Below are 14,895 nucleotides of genomic sequence, written 5' to 3'. Positions count from 1 at the left end.
GAATAATTTCAATTTCCATGCATTTATGAGAAGACATTCTTAAATAGGCCAGTGAAAGAGATATTGCATCTATAAATAAATTATTCCGAGGCGGGCAGTGGGATGGGGTTACACATCGCCATTGTGCGGGGAGGCTGCAAAGGCTGACCCGGGAGTGCAGCTGTTGTCTTTGTGCCGGGCACTCTGCCTCTGCCATTGTTCCCCTGATTACAACAGGCACGTCGGGGGCGCGGGGAGGGCAGGCGGGGGTGAAAGGATGGCTGTGCATTGATAACGCCTGGCACTATCACAGAGGGCAATGGTAGGCTTCTCAGCTGCGGCGCTATCGGGGTGCGGGGCTCTGGAGCGTGTGCGTGTCCCCCGCCTCCCCTCCCTGAATCAGCAATTTCAGGAGACGTGAATGTGTTCACCTCCTGCCAGCTGGATCTTACCCAGACACACACACACACACGGGATTGTGTCAACAGATGGTGTAAAAGGGGACAAAAAGGACAGTATTTCCAAACTGAATATGTAATATCAAACAGGTGTGGAGGTAAGGATATGGTAATGAATAAGGAACGCCATGCTGCGGGGTGTCTGTGCTGCTCGCAGTAGAGAGGTGGGAGGGAACTCATTGCTCTTACCATGCTCTACTCAACAGGAGGGGAAAACAGCCATGATGTCTCTGCCACTGCCATTGTCCCCACTAACACCTCAGCTGCTGCATGGCCTGGCCTGGCCACAGGGAGATGGCAGGGGTGAGGTCCCTGCTGCCCTTTCATCCCCTGCATCATCTTGTTTCCAGCAGCAGCTCTGAAAGCCCTACACAAAGGTGCTTGGCCTGCCAGCATCCTAAAAGCTGTTCTCAGCCACTAGCTGGGGCAGAGGCAGGCCATGAAGACAAGACACCAATAGCAGAGGTGTTCCCAGCTTCTGTTACCAGCCTGCCTGGGGCAAAAGGGAGAAATAGCCTGGAACAGAAAAGCCCGAAACAATTGGGCTGATCTGGGATGCTGCTGTCAACACAGATGCACTGGGGACATCTGAGCTGCATCAGCATGAAAGGCATCCATGCCCCAGGAGGTATTGCATGGCCCATACCTTGCTACAACACTGTGATTGATTCCTGTTTCCTTCTGTGGATCCCCTGACACCTAGGATAGCTACCACTCACTGCACCATCGACCTTTAGGGCTGCATAGCACACCTGGTGTCATGAGCCTGGATATGGGCAGGGATACACCTGCCCTGAACCCTCGGGAGAAGTCTGCCAGGCATGCAGAATGCAATTGGGTTATTCACCCCCAAAAGATGACCAAGCAGCTGTGCTTGGCAGCAGATATAGAGTCCTTCATGGCCAAACTGCCTGTCCATTTGTATCCCAACATGTGTCAGAGAAAGCACAGTATGGCTTTTTTCTCCCCACTGTCTTGTGAACTGGGGTGCACAACAGCTTACCATTGCTTTGTAGATTTTCCCCTTCCTAACATCCAAAGAAAATCCTCCTATTTCTCAGCAGATGCTATCTGGTCACTCTGAGATCCTCCTCAACTTCTGCAAAGAAGTATTCATCTTAAACCTACTTAATTTTTATATCCCTGCCTGTTTTTTTCCATTTATTTCCAATTATTGTGAATCTCGTTATCTGTCAGGAATAGGATCCCATGTCTGTCTCACTGTTAAAACTGCTAACAGACACCAGGAGTAAGGGATTTCTGACATGAAAGCCATGACCACCCATGACAAGCAGGGGTAGAAACTAAGATGCCTGTTACTTGAGGACTCGGACAGAGTTACTCAATGCTGTTTTGATACTTCAGTTGCTTCAGTCAGAGAGGTACCTACAACAGTACAATCTGAAAACAAGTTTACAAAGTATTTAACTTGCATATTCCTCCATTCTTTCTTTTGCTTATCCTGAAGTTACAGTGCATTGTATACAAATTCACTTTACTGATACTCATGTATTTTACTTGCAATCTGGTACACATCTGTCATATGTAGATGAGCTTCCTTCTCTCATCCCTTTCAAATTGTTCTCCCCAGAACTGTGTTCAGCCAAAACTGAGCATTGCTATTTTGCCATCCTCTGTGATCCTTCAGCTGCATTCAACACAATTAGCTTTCTTGTTCATCATGCAATCCTGCCCTCATTTACCTGGCTAGGTCATTTCCTCTTTCCTCTTCCCTAAGTGGGTCAGTGAGAGGATCTTCCTGATTCCTCTTCCAGTTTTCCATGGAGGTACCTGCAGGTCCTCACCATGGCCCCACTCTTTATCCAGATTCATGATACCACCTTCTACCACAGACACTTATATTTCAATCAGCTTTCTCCCAACTGACTTTTGTTTAACATCTCTTTGTAATTCAGTAAATTAATCAAGTTTAAGTTACTGAAGAACCCACCCCAATAATCTTTTCTTCTGATGTGGCTCCAAAAGTTGTAAGAAGATACTAATATACACAGGCTGACACCCAGTGCAGTGATCAATACTGTATCAGTCTTAACTTGTATTCTCTCACACATCCCTCTCTTGTCTGACATGTGAAGGTCTCTGTTTGCACATCACAGCAGGGGCCTCTGTCCCCCATTGTCTTAATTATGGACTCAATGTGCTGCAGATATATAAATAATGGAAATTTAATCAGGCTTATTGCATCCTTCATCTGGCAGCACAGACTGAAATGAAAGCTGTGGTGAAATAAAGGCTATTCTAAATGAGAGGGAATGCTACATTATGCTCTTGATAATTTTCCCAAGATACAGTATCTCTGGGGACCCTCTTCCCCCACATACATGGGTGCAAGCCCCAACTCATACTAAGTCATTTAAATATAAGTTACAGTCAACATATAAGACGCAGGACCCAGACTGACAAACTGCCAGTGGTTTGTTCCCACAGAAGATGGGAAGGGAGAAAGGAACATAAGATGGTCCTGGAGATGCTCATATATTTTTTCAGAGATTAAAAAAAAAAAACCACCAGGGTGAGAACATGGAGCAGGTGAGCACTGGCAGGTGCATGGAGAAAGTGGGTTAGGTTTCTATCCTGTCCCACTCCCTAAGTCCCTTCCTTTACAGGCTGCTGGGATTCCTGGTTCCTTACCAGTCCCTCTGTGGTGCTGCTTTGCACATCCTTTGCTCGCCCACTCCTTGCTGGTGGCACGAAGATGGGAGTAGTGGAGTGTTTTTGTATTCAGACCCATCTCAATGAAAGACCAAGCATGAACCAGCAAATGCCACCTCCACAGATCTATCAGTCAGGGCACAGTAAATACTACCACTGGAGTAAGTATTTAAGCAGACATGTGGGACAACTCGTTAGGTCATTTCCATTTGCTTAATCAGATCCTGTAATAGGCGTTAAATTGTAACATCTCCTTACACTGATGAGAACCTGACTTATCCACAGGCTATTCCCAAGTAGAAAATTGAAACTGCTAAAGTGAATTCACTCAGCATGGGGTACAGCTATAGAAAACCCAAACACATATCCAAATTGTGACAGAAAAAAAAAATCTCATCTTGATAGGAGAATTTGGGTCAAGTGTGACACACATTTGTTGTCCAAGGGACAGGGCACGCTATAGTTTTTCATCACTGTGCATTGCCAGAGCCTGCATGATTAGCACCTATTGAAATCAATTAGCTTAATCACAGTTTAATATCCTCCAGGTCTGAATGGTTTTGTAAGACGAGCCCCAAAACCTTGCCTCTACTGGGAAAATTACCCATTACTGACATTGGCTACACCCTAACAGATGCAGATGAATAAGTAAACACATTAAGCTGCTAAGGTAGACTAGGACAAACAGCATTCAGTACTGCTTAGTAACCACTCGGTGTTACTCATCTGCCAATGTGTTGACTGCTGTTTAACTTGTTATGTCCTGATTGACACTTGGAGCCAAACAGTGTTCAGTCTTTGTTCCTTTGGTGAGCAAGGTATGAAGCCTAAGTATCTGTGGTTTTCAAAATAGCATTTAAAAACAAAGATGAAAGAGTTATTATAGGACAGTAGACTATAAAATTGATGCTGGAATATTATTTTAACTTCAAAATGCTCCTAGGAGCACTGCTGTATGGGATGGAATATAACACAGACTCTAGCCAGTATTAATAAGTAAGGATGAAAGCAGATATTGTGCAAAAATTTGGGGGATAAAAAAAAGCAGAATTAAGTACTAAATCAGACCAGCAGAACTGTCAAATGTGTTAGACTATATTCACAGGCACTCATGTGTGACAAGCAGGCAGAAAACATAAACATTTGTTTAGTTTGAGTAATTTTGCTTTTTAGAGTAAAAGGCTTTCTTCTTTTTTTTTTTTTTAATTTTTTTTGAGGAGGGCTTTTATCTACAGTCTGGAATTTTAAAAGTCTTATATCCTGCAAGGGCTGTTTGAAGCAGTTCCAGAAGAACTGCTTTTCATTAGCAAGTGCTGACTCAATGATCTGTAGAAATGTATTGAGTTCATCAAAAAAATTAAAGAAAATTATTTGGTTTTACTTCTAAAAGGTTACATAATTTCAGTTGGTCCTCATCACTTAAATCACTATGTTTCAAATATGTTATCACTTGAAAGTTGAAATAATAAAGGCAAAACAAACTGATTTGATTTCATCAAAGTCTTTGATAAAGAGTTCTTTTGATGACTTCAAGTAAAACAATTCCAAAATGTTATTGCTCAGTAAATTTTGAAATTTCAAGGTTTTGTTTGAGAAAAAGCAAAAAATTAAATTATAGCCTTTCTTAAGGAACATAAATGTTGAACTTAGGCAAATGCTGATATAATTGTGCCCAGCAGCCCAGGGTTTTATTCAAGTGAGTAAGTGTTTGTGTAGTTGTATCTGATATAAGCTTGAACACATGTGATCTAAGTTTGGACACAAAGTCTAGAGGGCTGCCAGGACAGGGCAGTTTTTCAAGCTGCTCTAATATAAACCAGAATCACAGTTATTGCTTTTCTGCAAAATAAGGAGTCTATACTTGTACTTTTCCCCACTCTTGTCAGTTGGGTAAAAGGGGCTAAAAAGACACTTAAAAGGCACTCTGGCTATACCTACACTAATAAATAGCACGCTTGGACATGAGGAAACTGGCTTCAAGGCTCTGCTGTATGGCTGTGTTCCATGCTCTTGGCCTTTGTCACCCACCTAAAGAGGATGTGTGAGAAACAAGCATCAATCTGCATCAGCCTTATCAGATGGCAAGCAAAAGGTAGCATTTGTTTACATTTCTTAGCAAGTCACAGTGGTGTAGACATTACTCTTTATGCACTCTTCCAAAGCCCATGATTATCAAGTTAGGAGCAGGGAGTTAAAACCACGTCCACTCACCACAGGCTACAAGAGAGTTTGAAGCCAGCACTTGTCTATTTCAGAGAGGTTTATTCATGTCATTTTCTTGCCCATGCCCCCAGTCTGTTTTCTGTTCAGCCAGCCTGCAGCAATAGTCCTGAGAAGCACAGATTCTTCTTTTCATCGTGTATTCATCCTGAGTTCTTTAGATTGAGTTCGTATCAAGCATTGACATCTGAACACATAAGCTTATTCTACAGCCACAAACTCTTCAGATTCAAGAAGTACCATCTGGTCTCAGTAAAACTATGTAATCAGTCCTACTCCTCCACTGATAAATTCTTCTGATGCTGCTATACATCGTAGGAATGGTCCTACTCAGACCAAAGGTCTACCTGGCCCAGGACAGTAATCAACAGTAGATGCCTCCAAAAGGGTATGAAAACACACAGTGATAGCTTTCCCTGAAGATGTGTTTGGTATCTCCTGTGCCAGCACTAATGCCTTTGTGTTTAATTTTTCACAATGGGATCTTCCATGGATTTTTGTGTGTAGTTTTTTTGCCTCTGCTAGCTCACAGCACCCGTAACACGCATGGACAAATTGCACACCTAAGTACGCACCGCATAAGGAAAAACATAAGGTAGCTTTGAACTGTGTATATGCTGGGCTCATAGACATCTAGATCTTGCTCAAAAGAGGCAAGGAACCAGGAGTCTCCATATTATTTTCTTCAAAATTTAGAAGACCTCTAAGTCACTCTTCATGTGAAGGCATTTCCATACTTCTCTTGTTTCCTTTCTCTAATCTTTTTCCAGTTCTCCACTACATGTTTTTAAGAAGAGGGGACATGAACTCTGTAGGGATTTATGCAGTTTCTTTTGTTCTCTATTTCTTTTCTAATAATTCCTAACATTCAATTTACATTTTTATTGCTGCTGAGCGTTAAATTGGTGGTTTCATAAGAACTATTCATTAAAATTCTGAGATCTCATTCCTAAGTGGTAACATTTAATTCAGAGCCCATCACACTACAAGGAGAGTTAAGATTGCTTTTTTCATGGGTATCACTTATATTTATCTACATTGAAGTGGTGATACCAAAATTAGCAATACAGTCAAAACTTCAATTTCTGTCTAAAATAAATATTTTCAAAAATATAAAATCTGGCTCTTATTAAGAAATACTTGTTTGAATCTATGTCACTGAAGAATTTTCCAATAATGACATAATGACAGTGTAACATAAAGAGATCTCTATGCATCATATACTATCTATGCATATACTACTCTGTTTGAGCAATATCACGGTCTCAATATTCTAATGAGTTATCATGCTATCGTAGAGCCACAATTCCTTGAGACAAAGGAATAGAAGAAAATCCCACCTTTCATTAACAAAAATCGAGTACATTTCAAGCTATCATGTGTTAAAAGTTAAAAATGTAATACAGTTGCATGGTCAAGAACAACAGTATACAGACTAAAAGAACTTAACTTTTTTCATTTTAGCATCCTTTTTAAACCTATTTCATGCTTTGAGAAGCATAGTTTTTAACTAGATAACAGAATTATGATGGTGAACAAAAGACACATGTATAGGTACTGTCAATCAAATTTATGTATGATGGCAATGTGTGATATATTTCTAAACTAGCCTAGAGTTAATCCAGTTAGTTTGGAGTGTTTTTTAAGAAATCTGGAAATGCTGTCAAATTAATTGTATCATCAAGATCACACTAGTTCTTGAGGATGAAAAGATTTAATACATTCAGGAAAACACCAAACAGACCACAACAATTTAATAGCAAGGAATGTGGTCCTATTTAAGACCTGATGGTGATATTATCTCATTATCAAAATGAGTGTTCTGCCCCACAGGCTCTCAGCTAGTCTAGAAAGCATTGCTCACAGTTTCTCTTCATGGAGCTGTTCCACAATGAGATACTGAGGTCCTGATCTGAAGCACACTGAGTTAGAAAAGCAAAGCATGAAAACTACAAGCATTAGGGGAAAAAAAAACATTTTCTCTGTTTCCATATTATGGCATATATCTACAGAGATGGACAACATTTTGTGTCTGTGACTTCTTTATTGTCTTTTGGATCAGGAATGTAAATACTGTGATTTATAAGTGCTATTAGAAATTAGTTATCATTCAAAACATACAAAGTTTTAACAATTTAAGGGCAAATCTTAGTCTCATTTAAGCATGCGCAACTAGCTAAAATGAAGCCCAAAAAGAATTGTTGGTTGTTTTAGAAACTTCTAATTTTCTAAGTCAAGTTATTTGGAAGTACCAATTTTAGTAAATATTCAAAATAATTAATACTTTAAACTTATCTTGAGAATAAACAGTTTGTTTTCTATATCCTCATAAGCAGGAAGAATTTTAAGATAATATATATGCTCACACATCATGTTCACAAAATCATTACATGGCATGGTTTATAATAAATGTAAATCATCTTATTTCCATCCATAGGATCTTATCCAGTACAAATACAAGAATTCATGTTTCAGATCTTATTTCTAGTAAAAGGCAGATTACCTCTTACCATCCTGTACTCGTAATTTTCATTTTATAAAAGAAGCCCTTACTTAATCTTTCTGCCAGTTTAATTATGAAGTGTGAACTGTCACAGTTCTAGTACATGTTGTGGTCCCCGCTCTGATTGCTTCGTGACTTGCACTTTTAATAGTGCATCACTGGAGAGAGTTTGGCATGAAGACCATTAAACCATGGAAAAGCATGCATTCACTCCTTCCTTTCGGACCCAGTGGTAATAGCTGAGCTTGATAGCCAGACAAATCAGTGAAGGCAAACACCTCCCATCTTTTTCACACAGTGAGATCTGCCTTCTGGACACCTGTCTGTCACCTGAAAGAGGAGACACATGGCTTGCTGTATAGGAGTAAGGAATAAGGACAACACTCCTGTCCATATTGTCAGGCTAAAATCTTATTTTGGTGAGACTCTTTGCAGGAGCACAATCTCTCATAACTGCCCCACCCGTTCTGTTTGAACACCAACGTGTGGAGATACATTTAATGACTTCTGCAACTACCTTGTTTGCCAGAGATGTCTTTAGCAAGTCAACCTGAAACTTGCTGTTGTAATATTTTCACCAACTGTTTTGTCGCTAGGAGTTTGCTTAGGTTGGTTAAGTGGGTAAATGTGAGAAACTTCCTGACTTTCATTTGCCCCAGCTACCTTATTTGTTCTTAGATGGCTCCTGGTCCACCCAGCTGACCACTGCCTCTGTGGTGAGCTCATAAAGCTCCATCAACACTCAGGCACGTCACGTATAACATGCACAATCCATACAGCTCTTCTCTGATTAGTATGTGCCTTCTGTTCTCCTGCGTCACTTCAGCTATCCTCCAAATTACAATGCAAGAGTACATTTAAACTCATAAAAAGTTCTCAGCTATTTCCTCTCAGGATGAGAGGTTGTTTTGAGATCAGTTGATGCTGTTTTGAAATTTCCAGTGTTGGACAGATGCAATAGCCCCATGGATTTTGTGTTTTGAATTTTCTGACCCTTCTAAGTAAACTAAGCACTAAAAACTGGAAAGCGGGAGAAGCTTGGATGTATAAAATCTCAAATATTCATTTCCCCTTTGGATTTTGACAGAAGCTTTAGTAATTTTGTATTTTGCCTGAATTGCTTCAGTGTGTATACAGTACAGATGGTCAACAGGTAAAATAAAACTCTGTTTTCAAGTCTCAGCTTTGTACTGAAGGTACAAAAGCATTGCTAGGAAGAAAGCTGGGATATAAGCATCAGACTGACATACAGCACCTGGCAGCTCTGTAGATGTAAAAATGATTCTGCTATAACATCCATATGTGGTAGTAAATATGAACAACGCTGCTAGCTGGTGGGACAGGTGGAAAGGGTCAGCAGTATTGCCTATTGCTCCCATTTCAAGAATCCTAAGGATTTGCATAGTGGTATGTGCCAAGTGGCAGAAAGACAAGGCTGTGTTAAAAGTGAATAATCAGTTTCTATATAATAAAAATATGTTCATCTTCAGATTTTATAGAGGGACTTCACAGAGTAACACAGCTCTGAGAGCTAAGTGATACAACAATATGCCCTCTAAAAGCAAGCTAGAACACTCTTCCCTTCTTTCAGAAGATCCTGACCTTACTGTGTTTCTGTGAAGTGAAAGTTTACTGCATTATTGTCAGCTTAAAATGACTTACCATATGGCTGTTGGAGATTTCACGAGTGAATTCCTTGTGTGGCTGTGGGAAGGTTTTACACAAGATAAGAAATCACTTGTAAAGTATTTTGACAGAGATTCCAGATTTGTGAGTGTGTCTTAAGTTCTATGTGACATTATCTAAAATACGCAGAAAAGTAAATTACTTTTTTTCTATTATATATGCAAGTGTATAACTAAGGAATGACAAAAACTATCTTTGCCTTTTGGGATGAAGTAAGAGAATTAATCTTTTACTTACCATGAGACAGTGTTACAGAGCTGAAGGGCACAGAAGTATTAAATGTGTTAGGCAATAATTGAAAGCTAGAAATCATGTTGAAGAATATGCATACACGCGTGATTTTCTATTTTAAAACTTACCTTGGTGCAAGATACACCTAAGTAATACAAAGATATAATATCTTTAAATCTACACATAATAAATGGAGCGCTTGGGTTTCATCTATTTGTATTTATGCACAACCCAAATGCAACAATCTGGTGTTCTGCACACCTGTTCCATAAAAACATAGTTCTTAGAACAAGGTGCCCACAATTCATCGTTTCCATATTATATGGCAAAGTTTAAACTAATAAAACAAACCCACCCCATCTTCAAATGGAGTACACATCATGGCTCATCTCCTGTTATGCATTATAACAGACAATAATCTAAATTTGTCCTGGCAATTAACTAACTCAAATTATTTTGGGCTTGGTGAAGGAAGTATAAGCTTCAAAACTGTGGCACTTCTACATATCAAATGAAAAGACCTGTACTTTAGATAGAGAGGGAAAAGCAGTTTCTACAGCCAGCTGCTGTCAAGCCAGGGCAATAGAGATCAAACCAGTCAGTGCCAAAACATAGAGCCATTTTCTACTGCACAGCAGCAGGGTAGGAGACAGCACCTTGAGAAGCATCAGGCCAAAAGCAATCCTGCCACAAGCACCATGGTGCCCCGAGCTTGCCCTCATTGTTCAAACACACCAGCTGTGATTGGGGTGCAGAGGGAAGAAGGGCTGCATCTGTGCAAGGAAACCACTGCAGCATCTGTTTCCTTCCCTGATTTTTATCCCATTTGCAGTTTGATAAGAGAACTGTCATGTTGCAATCTCATAGCATTCTATATGTATCAATTAAAAGGAAAAAAACTCAAAAATGAATTCTGAAAATAATTCATCAAGAAAATAAAGGTCCCATAGAAGCAGACTAATGTCACAAGTGTGTATTTCTAAAGCTTTTGTTTTGAGTTTACAAGTCTGATCTTATTAAAACAAAATGCTCCTTTACTTTTTTTCCAGACAATGCAATTTCTAGATGAGATGAAGCATAAGCAAACAAAAAGTCTGCGGTGGAGTGATTGGCCAGCTCAGTCCGTGTTCCAGGAGCATTCCTGCATTCCTCAGAGCTAGGAAGTTCTTACACAGCAATATCTATGGACAAGACTCTCTCCTGACCCTGGTAGTACCCAAGGCTCCCTGTCAGGCCAATAAACTGACTGTGGTTATTCATGTCAGCTCTCTCCTTGACCCAACTACTGGACACATCCTGGGCAAGAGACCTTTCATCCCTTCAGCAAGTCCAGCATGCCAGGGGCACTCCTGATGACCTGCTCTGCTTGAGCAGCCATCATAAGCAAACCCTTTGGTTTCTGGATTGCTAGTCCAGCTCCCTACAGAATGATGAATGCTTCAAGTCTTGCTCTATGAGGCTGAGGACCAAGACTGATAAATTTCCAGAGAAACCACCATGGTCAACAGTCACACAATGCAGCTACACAGTAAAATTAAAACTGACTGTGGAGCGAATAGTTTTAGGACTTCCTTGAGAGCCATTCCTGAAGACCTAATAAAAATTAGAAAAGTGCTTAACCCCCTTTTATCTCCAATGAAAAGCATATTTCTTCATTCACATACACATTTGCATATCACACTATATGTCATTATAGGAAACAAATCAGCAAAACAATTCTACATTAGTCTAATATGCACATTTCTTTCTCTGTCAAGTGGATAATTAAAAAAACAAAAGACAGATGGGAAGTCATGCTTTGTTTATTACCTTCACGATAAGGTTTTCTGATGCTGTGATGGTAAACTTATTTTGAATAGCAAGCATTTACTAGATGCTATTATTCTACAAATTCTGTGGGAGATTTCTTGTCACCTTGGAAATTATATGTTTGTTTCTAGAAAGAAAAATTAGCTTTATTCAAGGTCTAAGTAATTTGGATATATGGCAAGCAGCATCTAAAACAAGTCTAATATCAACATCCCCAAAAGTAGATTTTATGACTGTTAAATATACATGTTGCAAAATATTAGATTTACTGGTTTGCTTATATTGTGTTAGTCATTTATAACATTTGGTGACTGAACAACATAAACTTATTTTATGGTTCTTTCATCCTTTCTCAAAAGGATTGCAGACTCCTAGTAAGGCAAATTCAACACAAGGGTTCCTGGGATATAAGCACTGCACATACAAAGGTAGTATTTCTGATGGATAACATTCTTTAAAGGTCTTTTCATGATCCATTAATTTATGAATTACACAGCAGAATAGGCATTGTCAAGGGCTTAATTTCAGTTATATGTTGATCTTCTTCCCTTTAAGCTTTTATCCAAAAAGTAAGTAGGACTAAAAATAACATCTTTCCTTAGCCTGAAACTGACAGGTCATATCATAGAATTAACTGTTTTATTCTTAACTTATCAAAAGGTGGGCAGTTGGGCCCATCCTTATCTATAAATAGGAACACGCACAAAAACATCAAAATAGAAAAGAATGGTTCTAAGGCTTACTTCATTCACTTCATCCACAGCACAGTTGCAAAAAGCAATGCAATTGCCATGGAATAAAATTTACAGTAAGGAATGAAGTATGCAAATTAATGCTGCATAAAGATTAAGATTTAAAAAAAAAATTATAAAACTTGTTTACAATTTACTAGAAAACTGACTTCCTGGGAGACAGATTTCCATGAAAGCAGCCTACCTTCACCTTGCCAAACCTAATGAATCCAGGTAAACCAGAAGTAAGTTACTACAGACAGGTTATTTAGAAGTTGATGAGAAATCAGTCTCAGGGTCCACCTTACTTGAAAAGAACATTTGCGCTTTTACTCATGGCTCAAAAAGATACCAAAAAAAAAGACTGATGAGCATAATTATGGAAGTATTCTTACTCCCTAAGTACTGTTCTCCTCAGGGACTCAGGACTGTGGTAAATTTCATAAGCCATCATAAATCAATTTTACAGATAATAGCTCAGTGTTTAGAGCTGTTATTTCTCTTTTCTCTCATCTCTCTTTTTCTTACAGCAACAAAAAAACAACCAAACACAAAGAAAAAAAAAAAAAAAAAGACCAGACCTCAAAAATGAGAGGGAGAATCTGCTAGCAAGCTTAAGAAGTTGTAATAAAATTCTGACCTCAGGAGTTTTTGACACAAGGACCAACTGTAAGCATTGCTGCTAAACAGAATTTGGCCGGGTGCTTGCAGTACAGTATTTCAAGTAATCCAGATTAGCTGCTATAAGGAGATCTGTTTTTTACTTACAGGGTGTGGCAATATGTAAGAAACTCATGGTATCCTGAGAGGGAGTTTCTTAACTTCCTTCTCATTACATTCAATGGTTTCTGTTTCACAATGAAAAAGTGTGAAAAAATGCTGACAATATTTACATTCAAATTTCTCTTGCAAATAATTACAGTCTTTAGTGTCAGCTAAGATGAAACTAACATAAACTTTAATATGACCACAATCTTTTTTAATTCTGAAAGAGCAGAACTCTCTTTTTCTTCCACACATTACCCTAGAGGCATTACCTGACAATGTGTAGTCAGATCTTGTTTTCTTGAAGTTCCAAAAACATTTTCAGGCATTGCAATTGATGGCAATGTTCTTGCCATAAGCATAATTGTAATCAAGAGATGAGATATTCATTGAGCCATTAATTTAAGTATAGTAATTATTTTATCTTTTTTAGTAAAACTTCCAAACCAAAGAGCATGGTTTTGTTAAGAATCAAACCCTTACAAAGCTGTTTGTTCCATACTGTTGTGGTTTGGCTCTCCAAAGGTTTCTTTACGTGTCAGCAAATCTGTGACAGGTTGGAAAAATAAAAAAGATTCATTATGAAGGTAAAATTGTCAGAAGTCCAAAACATCATGTAATTTTCTTGAAACAAGCATAAACATGAAATTCTACAGATAAATGGGAGAAAGCTGCCTAAGCACACCTGGAAATATTTCAAATGGAAATCACGGATTGTAAGCTACCTCTGAAAATCTCCAGTCATCAGTATACAGGTGAACTAAATGCAGTCACTAGAGGTGCTATTTTATCAGCATATAAGACAGAGTCATTCCATATATACATGTTTTCAGTTCCCATTCACTAATTTAAAACAGATCTGATTAAATTATTTCAGAATTCTAATTTGTAGTTCAGTTACAAGATCAACTTATTACTGCTTAATAATGCCTTAGTCTTCAGCTGAGCATAGTAATAGATTGTGTGTTCATTCTTAGACTACAAGCATACATGAGAAAAAAATCTTTAAAACCTCTGTGAAATGGAGTTGTTTGATCTAATGATTTCTGTCTTGTGTTGGCAATGGGCTACTGGACTGCACACAAATTCGTCTCCACTGACATGCGGTAACCCATTAAGCCACTGTAACTCAATTTCATGTCTGACTACATAGAGAGAATTGAACTGATAGAGTTTGAGCAAAGCTTCATGTTGTCAGGGTGACTACAGTCTTCCTAAGGTAATAGATACTTTTCCAAAATAGAGAACAGATTGAGCATTTCTCTGCTTAAAGGCTTTATACACACATAAATGTTAAACTGCCCATTTTAACAATACCAAGATAGTTAAAATGGTACATCTGGTATCATATATTGTAGTAATGTCGATATGAACACAGCCATTCTAGCACAGTTACTTCTATACAGATGAAAAACTACTGCATTATTAGGGATCTTCATCCCTGTGTAATTATATCCAACTTTACAAGCTGTAGCAGTTGTCAAATAGTTGGACCAGCACAGGAAAACACCCCTATCTGTTAATTAACCAAGATAATTTTTAGATCCCTCTGTGATAATTTTCAGGTAGCATGTAATCTAGCTTTCTCAGCCATAGCCTGACACCCTTAGAAGTCTCTTTGTGTGTAAGGAAAGTATAGACGAGAAGCTGTTTCATTTGCAGATAGCAGGCAGACTGTGCTGCTACAAATGCAGGAAAGATATGTGGAAGGTAACAGAGAAAAGTCAGCTAATAGCCTTTGTCTGAACTCCAAAATACACAAATGAGTCACCTCCATGGAGCACACTATGACGACATGAACTACTCTACAAGAAAGTGCTGACCTAGTGTGGGAAACAAG

This window comes from Vidua chalybeata, chromosome 4 (assembly GCF_026979565.1).
Source record: "Vidua chalybeata isolate OUT-0048 chromosome 4, bVidCha1 merged haplotype, whole genome shotgun sequence".
Lineage (NCBI taxonomy): Eukaryota > Metazoa > Chordata > Aves > Passeriformes > Viduidae > Vidua > Vidua chalybeata.
This window is presented reverse-complemented; position numbering follows the sequence as displayed.